The following is an 11,855-nucleotide window of genomic DNA, read 5'->3' as shown; positions in this document are numbered from 1 at the left end:
ACTTCCTGAAAGTCTATTTCCTTCACCAGATCGGGGAAGTTTTCCTTCATTATTTGTTCAAATAAGTTTTCAATTTCTTGCTCTTGTTCTTCTCCTTCTGGCACCCCTATAATTCAGATATTGGAACATTTCAAGTTGTCCCAGAGGTTCTTAAATCTCTTCACTTTTTTGAATTCTTGTTTCTTCATTCTGTTCCACTTGGATATTTATTTCTTCCTTTTGTTCCAAATCATTGATTTGAGTCCTAATTTCCTTCCTGTCACTGTTGGTTCCCTGAATATTTTGCTTTATTTCCTTTTAGGTATCTTTCATTGGTTCTTTCATTTTTCGACCAAGCTCAATCAGATCTGTGAGCATTTTGATTACCAGGGCTTTAAATTCTCCATCATATAGGTTGGCTATATCCTCCTCGCTTAGCTCTCTTTCTGAGGTTTTGTGCTGTTCTTTCATTTTGGCCCTATTTCTTTGTTCAGGGCCCCTGATAAAGTGTAAGGGGGCAGGGACTTTGGTATTCACCCAGGCAGGGCAAACCTTCTTGCTGTGCTGCAGCACTGCCTGTGGGGAAGGGGCCATAGAGGGAACAATGCAGCTCACTTGCTCATCTCTCTGCTCCTGTGAGACTGGGAGTTTCTCCCACCACGGCAACCACCATAGTTCACAGCCACCTCTGAATCTCAGTTTCCCCGTAAGTCAGCCCCTCCCACACAGTCCACAGCCTCACCGAGGTTTCTCTCTATCTGCTGCCTTACTGGTCTGGTTGTTCTGGTTGATTTTTTCTTTAGTTCTGTGGTTGTTGGAGTTCCATGCAATTTGATTTTCTGACACTTCCGGTTGTTTATTGATTTTAGATTGGTTGTTTTTCTCCTTTTGGTTGTGCGAGGAGGCGAAGGGTTTCTTCCTACACCTCCATTGTGGCCGGAACTCCTTGTTTTGATCTTTTTTTGCTATTCTGGTTGGGTGTTTTCAGCTTCAAAATGTCTGATTTGGTCCTTTGCTTCATCTACATCACTGTTGATTACCTGTAATGTATTCTTCATTGCAGTTAATGTATTCTTCATTTCTGACTGGATCAGTTTTATGTTTTCTATTTCCATTTTTTATGTTTCCTGTCTCTTTGTTGAAGTTCTCACTAAGTTCATCTACTCTTCCCTTAAGTTCATTAAGCATCCTTATTATCAGTCTTTCGAACTCATATCTGATAGATTGCTTGTCTCCATTTTGTTTATTTTTTTCCTGGAGTTTTGCTTTGTTCTTTCATTTGGAACATGATTTTTTTATTCCTTATTTTGGCTGCCTCCCTGTGTTTTTATCTATATATTAGGTAGAGCCACTACATCTCCCAGGCTTGGTAGAGTTGCCTTATGTAGTAGGGTCCAGTGCCATAGTATCCCCAATCATCTGAGCTGGGTGCTCAAGGTGTGAACTCCATGTGGGCTGTGAACTCTCTCCTATTTGTAGTTGAACTTTTATTGCTGTTGGCACCTCAATAGGAAAAATTTGCCCCATGCTGATAGACTACAAGAATTGGCTGCAACCACTGTGGAGGATCAGCTGTGCAGGGACCAACCTCACAGAACAGGATTCCCTTGAGCAGTGCTCTTGTGCCCACTGAATCCACCCCTTGAGTGTGTTGCTTGTAGAGGTGGTTGAGTGGTAGTCCTTCTGCATGGTCTGAAGTTTTCCACTGGGTGCACTGGCTCTGGGTTCTTGTGGCCTCCCAGGAAGTGCAGTCCAAGGTCAGCTTCCATCTGTGTCATGGCAATAGCCACCTGGCCTGAGCTACAAAGAGATCTACAGATGGTTGTTACTTTGCTGAGGTTGGATGTTTCCAGGTGAGGCCAAGCTACAAACCAAGGCCATCTGCCATGAGTGCTGGGCCGAGGACTACTTAGTGAGAGGTATAGGGCATGTTGAGGCCATATGCTGTTTCTCTGAGAGATTTTAGGAAAGTGTAAAGCGTGAGGCAAGATAGGTCATTTGTATGGAAAATGCCTGAGTGGGCTGACAAATTGAGTGGGGCAGGGTCTCAGGGAATCACCAGGGTGAGGAGAACAGTGTTATGCAGATTTATGGAGTATCAGATATGGCACCTGCCTGCCAGCTCTGTGGGAGGAGGGCTCAGAAAAAGAAACAATTGTTTCTGCTAGCACTTCTGTCTGGGAGAAAGCTGCCCCTACAGCTGTTTCCCTGATGCCAGATAATTCAGTTCCTCCCCATATGTTTCCGATGTATTTTGAGGTGCTGCTCCAGTGCTTGAGCTCAGAGACAGTGAGTCTGAGTAAGTCCATGTGTGGGCCTTTTAAGAGGAATTCCTGGGATTCCAGAAGCCCTCTATCTCACTCAGTCAAAATCCTTGTTTATTTTTACAGTGAGAAGTTTTGAGGACTTCTCTTCCAGGAAATGGAACCCTGAGCTAGAGGTCCTGGTATGAGGCTGAGACTCCTTGCTTCTCAAGGGGGACAACTGTAGCTGAGACATCCCTCCCAATTTTGGTCTGCCACATGTGGGTGTGGGACCTACCCATTCCACAATTCTTCCCCTCCTACCAGTCTCAATGTGACTTTTTTTATATTCTTAGTTATAGGCTTCTGTTCAGTGAGATTTCAGGCAGATCTGAATGATGGTTGTTCTGTAGTTTAGTTGTAATTTTGATGTAGTTTTGGAAGGATTTGAGTACTGCATTTACTTATACTTCCATCTCAGAGTTTCCACTGAAACTCTGAGGCCCTGAAATTTTTGTGTATAGGAAGAGAGGACCAACCATCTCAGAGAGTTGGCTGAGCCTCTGGATGACTCCAGCTGCCATCTGACTACAACTGCATGGTAACCCTGTAGTGAAACAAATAGAAGAACTCCCCAGTGGAACCCGTTCAATCCATAGAATGGTGAGATAAAATAGGTTATGTTTTAGCCATTACATTTCCAAGAAGTTTGTTAGGTAACAATAAGTGATAGAAGCATTCCCTTTCACAACTGGCCCCCAAACCCCACACTACAATGTAGCATAATAGAAATCTAATACCAAACCCCTTCTGTGCACACAAGGCCAGGTTTCCTTGTTGGAAACCTGTTCAACTCTCCATGAAGAAGGTTTTGCTTCTGGATTATTCACACTTCTGTGTGAGCCAAGGCTCAGTACAATATCTTCCCAGAAGGTAGTATTCCAAATCTACTCTTGAGTTATACAAGAAAGATTTCAGTTCCAGATCTTGGCCTTTCTAGCATAAATAGGCAGGTAGGGAAAACTCTATGAATGACTCTACGTGCTTGCCTATCCAGAGGTTGATAATCACTCAACCGTATTGCCTTTCCAGGGTTTATAATATCCATCCACCACCAGCACATACCCTTACAAGTTCTGGTTGCACTAAAAAATTCTCCCACATGAATGCATGATATCATCCTGAGGTTTGCATTAGATTGAGTTCTGAGTGCACCCACCAACAGGCATCATTCTGCTACAAATTTAGAAGCTATATTGCTGACTTTATTTGTTTTCATTTCCTTAAAAGTTCCACTTCAACAGGTCCTTTGAAAACATTAATTTGCTGCTATAATAGTTTCAAAGTACATTTTGGAGGTAGCTGATAGGCATATCATTCAAGAAGACAGCAACCTTCCTGCATTGTTTTATTTAGAATGTACATCTTTATTTTATAAATATAGCCAACTTGATTACATAGACTACTGAAAGGGCAAAATGGTCTAAATAATCTAAAACTTTTGAGAAACAGTCATTGATATTTTGGAAATGCATTATATATTTTTCCACCGTGAGCAGCAGTTATTCCTAATTATGATTTTGCTTAGGCTAACACTGGAATTAATCTGTATACTGAGCATATATATGTCAAGAATATGTTGGGCAACTGAGCAAGGAGAGCTAACCCAAGACTCTTAAGAAGCTGTTTGATGTACAATTTACCTGCAAAGTCTTGACTCTTCTTTTTGAAACTGATCTATCAGACTTCCCATATAAAATCAGGGCTATCTCTCACTTTGACAGGCTGCATACCAACTCCAAATATGCCATCACTTCTAAAATTCTCAAAATCTCTATTCAATTTACTTCTAAAATCTGTCATCTTTTCCTGAGTCATGGCAGAATCTGGGCTCCTGTGTAAACCCATCCATTGCATTGTGTGTTCCTTATACACTTTGGAGGTCATTTGGGAGGCTTGATAGGCAGGGAAGAATGCTCTGGATCAGCCATGAGAATGCATGGCTTCCGCCATGGTCTTTACCCTGATTATCCCTAAATCCTTTTTCCTAGCTCAGACTTTACCCCCAAATCTAGTGGTGTGTAGATCTGCCTATTTATCTCCCCCCTTAATGTCCCACAGGAACTTCACTTGGCCTTCCCTTCCTCACTCCATTCCAAATCTACTTTTATGTTCTTTACATCAGTGGCGGTACAACTATCTATCCAGTCCCAAAACTAAGAACTTAGGCATCCTTCTTGCCTTCTCCCTCCTCTCCTTGGTCCTTCCCCACCTTCTCCAGTTCTTGCTGATTTTAGTCCTTAATTATCATTTTGGTTCACCTGCCTCTCTCCACCCTCTCTTCCACTCAGACCAAGTCTCTATCACCTCTTTTGTGGTCTATGAAAATGTTCTCATAATTGGCTTCCTTGCATGGAGTCTTGCTCCCTGCTCCCATTCATCCTTTACAGAGGAAACACAGAGAAGCATTGTTCTAATACACACATCTTAAGTTACTCCTATGCTTAGTGGCTAACCATTTCCCTCAAGGCAACGTTTTAAATCATTCACTCTTTTGCAAAGGCCTGGTACAAGTGTGACACCTGCCAAACTTTCTAGCTTTATGTCATGCCTCTCTTCCCTTTGGTCTCTCCACTTCACTCATGCTCTATTCTCAATCTGAGCACATGCTAGGCTCTCTAGTCTCTGAGCCTTTGTTAGGGTCTTCCCTTTGTCTGGAGTACCATTTCACTTTCTTGTTTATCTGGTTACGTCCTCCTCACTATTCAGATCTAGATCAAAATGTCACTGACTCAGGACAATTGTCTCTGGCACTCCAGACTTTTAGGCCTCCCTGTTTTATGCTCTTGCATCTCCCTGGACATCTTTGTAGTGCTCTTCAACCTATGCGTGCACACAGGGATAGGATATGCATGTTGTTTTTCTTTTTTTTTTTTCTAATGTGGAACACTATGCATTTGAGTGTCACCCTTGCACAGGGGCCATGCCAATCTTCTCTGTATTGTTCCATTTTAGTATATATGCTGCGGAAGTGAGAACAGGACATGTATGTTTTTGTTCCTTGATCAAGTCATTGCCACAGTGGTTAGGACAAAATAGGAGCTCAGGAAATGTTTTCTGGGTGGCTGATTAAACAATAGCCTCCAAACTGGCCTCCCTCCCTCCAGGTTCTCCCCTTTCAACCTGTCCTTTCCACTCCCACCAGAGTGATCACCTAATTCTAAGATATGAGGCTCAGCTCCATTCAAGTCAAATTTGAAATAAAATAATCAATTCTCCCCTTTATATACATAATTAAATTCAAATGCTTTCATGTAGGACATCTTCTATGATCTGTTCCGATACTACCTGATCAACCTTATTTTTGTCTTAGTTTTTGCTTAGAAGAATAGTTTACATTCCAGTCAGATGGAATTAAACATTTTTCCATGCCCATGCTTCATGATTTCTAGCCTCCATACATTTGCTTTTGGAGACCTATCTACTTGGCAAGTCTTGGCTGTGTTCGTGCCTAATTCCCATATCTCCTTTATCATCTAGCTTAAAATCTTTGTCTTCCCTGAGGCTTTTATAGTTCCTCCCCCTTGTAGCTGGAAATGACCGCTTCTTTCTCCCAACATACCCAGTGTTTTTTACCTCCATTGTGGCACTCCATTGTGTACACACAAGGCTCATTCTCTTACAGACTGCAAACTACAGGAGAGAAAGATCTGGCTATTTCTTTGTCACTGACAGGACTCAGGCAACAGTAGACATGTGGGGCCTATTTGCAGGCATACCACTTGTTTCATAACCTTGCACTCAAAGTGTGGTCCAAGGACAAGCTGCATAGGTATCATCTGAGGGTTTATTAGTAATTCACTATCTCAGGCCTACTAGACTTATCAAATCAGAATCTGCATTTTAACAAGATCCCCAGGTGATTTGCGTGCACATTAAAATTTAAGAAGTAGTGCACTGTTTTTTACACCAGTGAATATACATCCTCAGAAAAACACAAACACCACATTTTTGTCATTCTGCACTCTCAGACCTGGTACCAGTTTACAGATCAGCTGCACAGTGTGTGCTTCTCTATTTCTGCATTACGAACCAATTATCATCCAGCTCTTAGTTTGGGACCCTCCCCTTTTTCAACAACGTGGGGCAAACCGTATCCTAGACAAGGGAAATCCTTTTTCCTAACAGAGGGCTGTGGATACACAAAGCTGATCCCAATCAGGGAGGAAAGCTGTGATTCTATTTTTTTTTCCAAGTTGGGGCCAAGAGCAAAGGCCTTGACTGAGAGCTGTGGGTCTAGGATTTTCAGAAGCCTACGTGTAATTCCATTTCATTGTGACTGTTACTGTTGGAAAGCTGTGATTCTTTAAGCTTGCCTTAATCAGTGAAGTCTCTGGCCAAGCTGTGAGTCAGACCTTGCGTCCTCCATTAATCATCTGTGAAAGGAATGCCATGGGGTGATGTCAAGTGAGCTTTTGAGATAACCACTCCTAGAAACATCTGGAGCTGGCAGAGGATCATGACTATGAATACAGATGAGAACAATTGAACAATTTGAATTAATCACAGCTTTAAGTGCTTTGTACAAAATATATTTGTGTTTTGATCTAAAGTGGCGAACAACCAAGCAATGCTTGCATTTCCTAGGTTTTGGAAGAGAGGTCAAGACTCCACTAAGAGGACTTGTTGAACTTTCTCTGCAGATTGTTTGAATAAGAATAACCTTCTCTTTTTCCTTAGGCCTTACTTAATCATCAACATAGCTCAAGTGTTATATTCAGTGCCCACCTTGTCTGCAGGAGCTGATGGGTCCTATAGAGCACACTGTCATTTTTTTTGTAGTGTGCTGCAGAGAAACCTGGTGACTGGAAAGACCCTCAAGTTCAGGCAAAGCAGCTCAAAGTGGGAAGTGGCAAAACCTGTTTGTTTGCATGCTTGATTTATTATGTATGTATGTATGTATGTATTTATGACTCAGGCATGTATTTGCTGATAAATGACTGCTGCTAAAACCTCTTCACTCTGATTTGAGCTTAGCCTCTAATCAGAACCACATCCAGACTCGGACAAGAGTAGCTTCAGACTAGCTTCAATCTGACACTGTAGAGAAAATACAAAAACAAAAAACAAACAAAAAACAACCCCAGGGCTTGCTAGCAATCCTGCTGTCACAGGCCCCTGACTGAGCGAACTTAATCAGAAGTGTCTATTGTCAAATAAGGCTTTTCCAGGAAAAAAAAAATCAACTGCTTGGAATCAGAAAGTGGAAGAGAATGTATAGGCCACTAATGGAAGCTGTCCTCATAAGAAAGTTGCCCCCAGACAAAATTGTGAAATAGACACATTTTGCACTTTCTTTCCAATTATCTCTTCTTTTGATGGGTGTATCAATCAATCAAGGTTCTCCAGAGATAGAGAGAGGGGATTTAAAGAACTGGCTAACATGTTTGTGGATCTGGAAAATTCAAAATCAATATGACAGGCCATCTGGCTATAAACTCAGGCAGGATTTTCTTGTTTCAGACTTGAGACAGATTTCCTTCTATGGTACACTAAGGCAGTTCTACCATTATAACTTCATTTAGTATAGGCCACCTTTTGGCCCATGTTTCATCCAAACAAACTAGCTGCTACACTGGGCTAGGGCCATCTGGCCTTTCTGGTTATTTAAGGTTGTTGGTCTGGACCACAAGGGAATAATGGTCAGGTTCCCTGTAGTACTAGGAAACCACAAAGGATTGACAGGGACATTTGTCTGATGCTTCCAGCATGCATAGCAGGAGTCTCCGGTGCAATGTCAAGATAGCCAAATTCCCAGGTTGTCATATCTCTCAGGCAATGACTCCAGAGCTATTTTATGATCTTCCTTTGACTTTTAAAGCCACAATAATTTGGCCTTCTCTATTGTGTACTGATCTGCCCTGCTAGTCTGGACATTTCCTCTGAATTGAAAATACTCACTGGTCTCTTCCCAGCTGCCTATATCTCACTGCTCTAGGGAGCCCAAGATAAGACTTGATTATGCCTGGCTGCCCTCTTTCCCTGCTAGGATCCTAAAAGGCAACCAAAGATCCTCCATTAATTGAACAGCTATTCTGTAGTAGGCAGAGGCCTTTAGAAAGGAATGAGATATGGTCCCTACTCTTGAAGTGCTCCAACCCTGGAAGTCAATGATTTCAGGTAACTGGGATTAAGAGGAAGCTAGCTTATCAACTGGGGACTAATGTTCCCTCCCCCTTTCTATCCACTTCTTCCATCCTTGGTGACCCACATCCTCTCTCCTCACCATGTGCCTTTATTGGCCTTTTGGTTGCCCAGGGTTTTGCACTGCAGTGTTCTGGCCTTGCTTTCCCTCTCCATGCTTCCAAAATAGATCTGCCCTACTCTTCTTTGTGTTCAGAACTTGTTGCCAGTTCATTGGTTATCACTCTGATAAAGTGGAGTGACAATATGGTATGAATAACTAATAGTATAGTTAAATTCATTCATTATACCAACAAGTATGTACCTAGAGGCTACTATGTATCAGGTCTTGTGCTAGGTGCTGTGTATAGAGAGGTAAATCTGACATAGTTCCTGCCCACAATGAACTCATCATTTTGTTAAGAAGATAGACAAACAGGTAAACACAGACAATTGCCACACAATATAAGAAGTGCAATGAGAGAAGTGTGTGCTGTGAACAGCTGTGGCAAAGAGAAGGGAAGAGTAACCCTTCTTGGTCTAGGAGAGTGGTGGTTAGGGAGAGGAGAGGCTTGAGCAGCTTCTTGAAAAATAAGTAGCAGTTCACCAAGTAAACAGGCAAAATAGACATTCCAAGGAAAGGGAACAGAAGGAGCAAAAGCACAGTTGTGTAGTCACACACACCCTGGGAGGATGAAGATAAATACATCTAGTGTGGCTAGGTGTGGCACAGTGCATGCCAGAGGTTGGACATGTATGTAGACGTGAAGGCTCTGGTCTTCCAGGCAATGAAACTTTGACTTGGTGTTAAGAGCAACACAGAGCTATGTGTGTTTTTGGATTTTGGTAATAGCTTTGTTAAACTATAATTTACATACCATACAATTCACTTACTTTAAGTATATAATTTTGTAGTCACAAGTTTGTGCAACCATCATGACTACATAATTCTAGAATATTTTTATCACCCAAAAAAGAAACCTTATATTAATTAGGAGCCACTTCCCATACCTCCCAACTCTCTAGCCACTAGCAACCACTATTTTACGTTTTGCAAATTATATTTGCCTATTCTTGATATTTCATATATATGACATCATGTGGTCCTTGGTGAGAAGCTTCTTTCACTTAGCATAACTCTTTTAAGATTTATGCATGTTGTAGCATGTATTAATATTCCATTTTTTTCATGTCCAAATAACATTCCATTATATGGATGTACCATATTTAGTTGTCCATTTGTCAATTGATGGACATTTAGGTTGTTACTTTTTGGCTCTTATGATTAATGCTGTTGTGATATTTGTGTGTAAGTTTTTGTATGGATATCTGTTTTCATTTGGGGGGGTATATACCATTGAGTAGGATTTCTGGATGATATGGTAACTCTATGTTTAACCTTTGAGGAACTGCCACACTATATTCCAAAGTGACAACACCATTTTACATACCCATCAGCAGTATAGGAGAGTTCCAATTTCTCTGCATCCTTGCTATCTTATATTATCATTTTTTTTTGATTATAGCTTAGTCAATGTGACATGGTACTTTTGTTGTCTTTTTCATTTGCATTTCCTTGATAAATAATGATGTTGAGCATCTTTTCATATACTATTAGCCATCTGTGTGTGTGTGTGTGTATATAATTACCTATTCAGATCCTTTGCCCAAATTTTTATTAGGTTATTTGTCTTTTTATTATTGAATTATAATAATTCTTTATTCTAGATGCAAGTCCTTATTAGATATATGATTTGCAAAAAGTATTTCCCAATCTGTAGCTTTTTTTCACTTTCTTGATGGCATCCTTTGAAAACATTTTTATTTGATAAAGAGCAATTTATTGATTTTTAATCTTATGTATAATGCTTTGCGTATTGCATCTAAGAACTCTAGAAAACCTCATGTCACAAAGATTTTCTCCCCTTTTTTCCTAGAACTTTTAGAGTTTTAGCCCATACATTTATAATAGGTCTGTAATTTATGTTGAATTAATTTTTGTATATCCTTTTCAATGAGACTCTAAATTGATCTTTTTTGCATATGGATATCCAATTGTTCCAGACCATTTGTTGAAAAGGCTGTCATTTTTCCATTAACTTGTATTGTTACATTTGTCAAAAATTAGTTAACTATACACAGACTCAATTCTGTCCCATCGATCTTTTTGACTACCTTGTGCTAATACTACTAAACTGACTTGATTATTATTTCATTATACTAAGTTTTGAAACCAGGTAGCTCTTTCTTTTAAACCTCATTTTGGCTATTGTAGATTGTTTGTATTTTTTTTTTACAAATTTTGGGATCAACTTGTCAATTTTTACATAAAAGCCTAATGTGATTTTGATAGGGCTTGCATTGGCACTATACATCAATTATGGGAGAATTGCCATCCTGACAACACTGAGACTTCCATTCCATGAATATGGAATCTATCTCTGTCTATGAAGATCTTTATTTTCTCTGAACAATGATGTATAATTTTCAGTGCACAGAAATGTTTCACATCTTTGGTTAGATTTATTCCTACATATTTAATATTTTTGTTGCTACTGTAAATGTTTTAAAACTTTTAATTTCTTATCATTTGTTACTAGTATGTAGAAATAAAATTGAATTTTGGAAGGACTTCTGGTCAATATGAATGGCATAGGTAAACACGGCTCACCTCCTAACATAATCACATCAAAATTACAAATAAAATATAGAACAATCATCAATCAGAATAGTCAGAAATCGAGTTTAATGGAAGTCTGACAACTACAAAATTAAAGAAACCACATCTCTCCAGACTGGTAGGAGGGGCAAAGATGCAGAACAGGCTGGTCCCACATCCATGTGTGGTGGATAGAATTTCGGGAGGGATATCTTGGGAGTGTGGAGTCCCAGCCCCACACCAGGCCCCCCAGCCCAGGGTTCCAGTGCCAGGAAGATAAGTCCCCACAACTTCTGGCTACAAAATCCAGTGAAGATTGAGTCAGTGGAAGAAACTTCTGAGGTCCCAAGCAGTTCCTCTTAAAGAACCCACACACGGACTTACTGACTTACTCAGACTCACTCCCTCTGAGCTCCAGCACTGGGGTAGCAGCTTGAAAGGCACCAGTGGAATACAGGGAGAAACTGAAGTGTCTGGCATCAAGGCGGGAGCTGGGAGACAGCTTTATCCCAGACAGAAAGACTGGCAGAGGCCATTGTCCCTTTTCTGAACCCTCGCCCCACAGAGCCACAGAGCTGTCAGGCAGGTGCCACATCTGAGACTCCATCAACCTGGCTAACACTGTTTGCCCTGTGCTGGAGATCCCCTGAGGCTCTGTCCCACTTACGGGCCCACCAAAATTGTTAACTGTGACTTTTCCATATGAATGGCTGGTCTTGGCTCATGCTTCACAACTTCCTAAATCGTGTCAAATAAGCAACAGCCAGCCTCAGTGAACCCCCAGCCCCCAT

The 11,855-nt window shown here is 40.9% G+C and overlaps 1 non-coding gene across 1 annotated transcript; it reads right to left on the bottom strand.

The window, feature by feature from the left end:
• Positions 1–5,157: 5,157 nt before the first annotated feature.
• LOC112310933 (U6 spliceosomal RNA) lies at positions 5,158–5,261 on the bottom strand. The gene has a single exon (XR_002975435.1). It is a non-coding gene; the product is annotated as a U6 spliceosomal RNA (small nuclear RNA).
• Between the last annotated feature and the right edge of the window lie 6,594 nt (positions 5,262–11,855).

Source organism: Desmodus rotundus, chromosome X (genome assembly GCF_022682495.2).
Source record: "Desmodus rotundus isolate HL8 chromosome X, HLdesRot8A.1, whole genome shotgun sequence".
In the NCBI taxonomy this organism is placed as follows: domain Eukaryota; kingdom Metazoa; phylum Chordata; class Mammalia; order Chiroptera; family Phyllostomidae; genus Desmodus; species Desmodus rotundus.
This window is presented reverse-complemented; position numbering and strand designations above follow the sequence as displayed.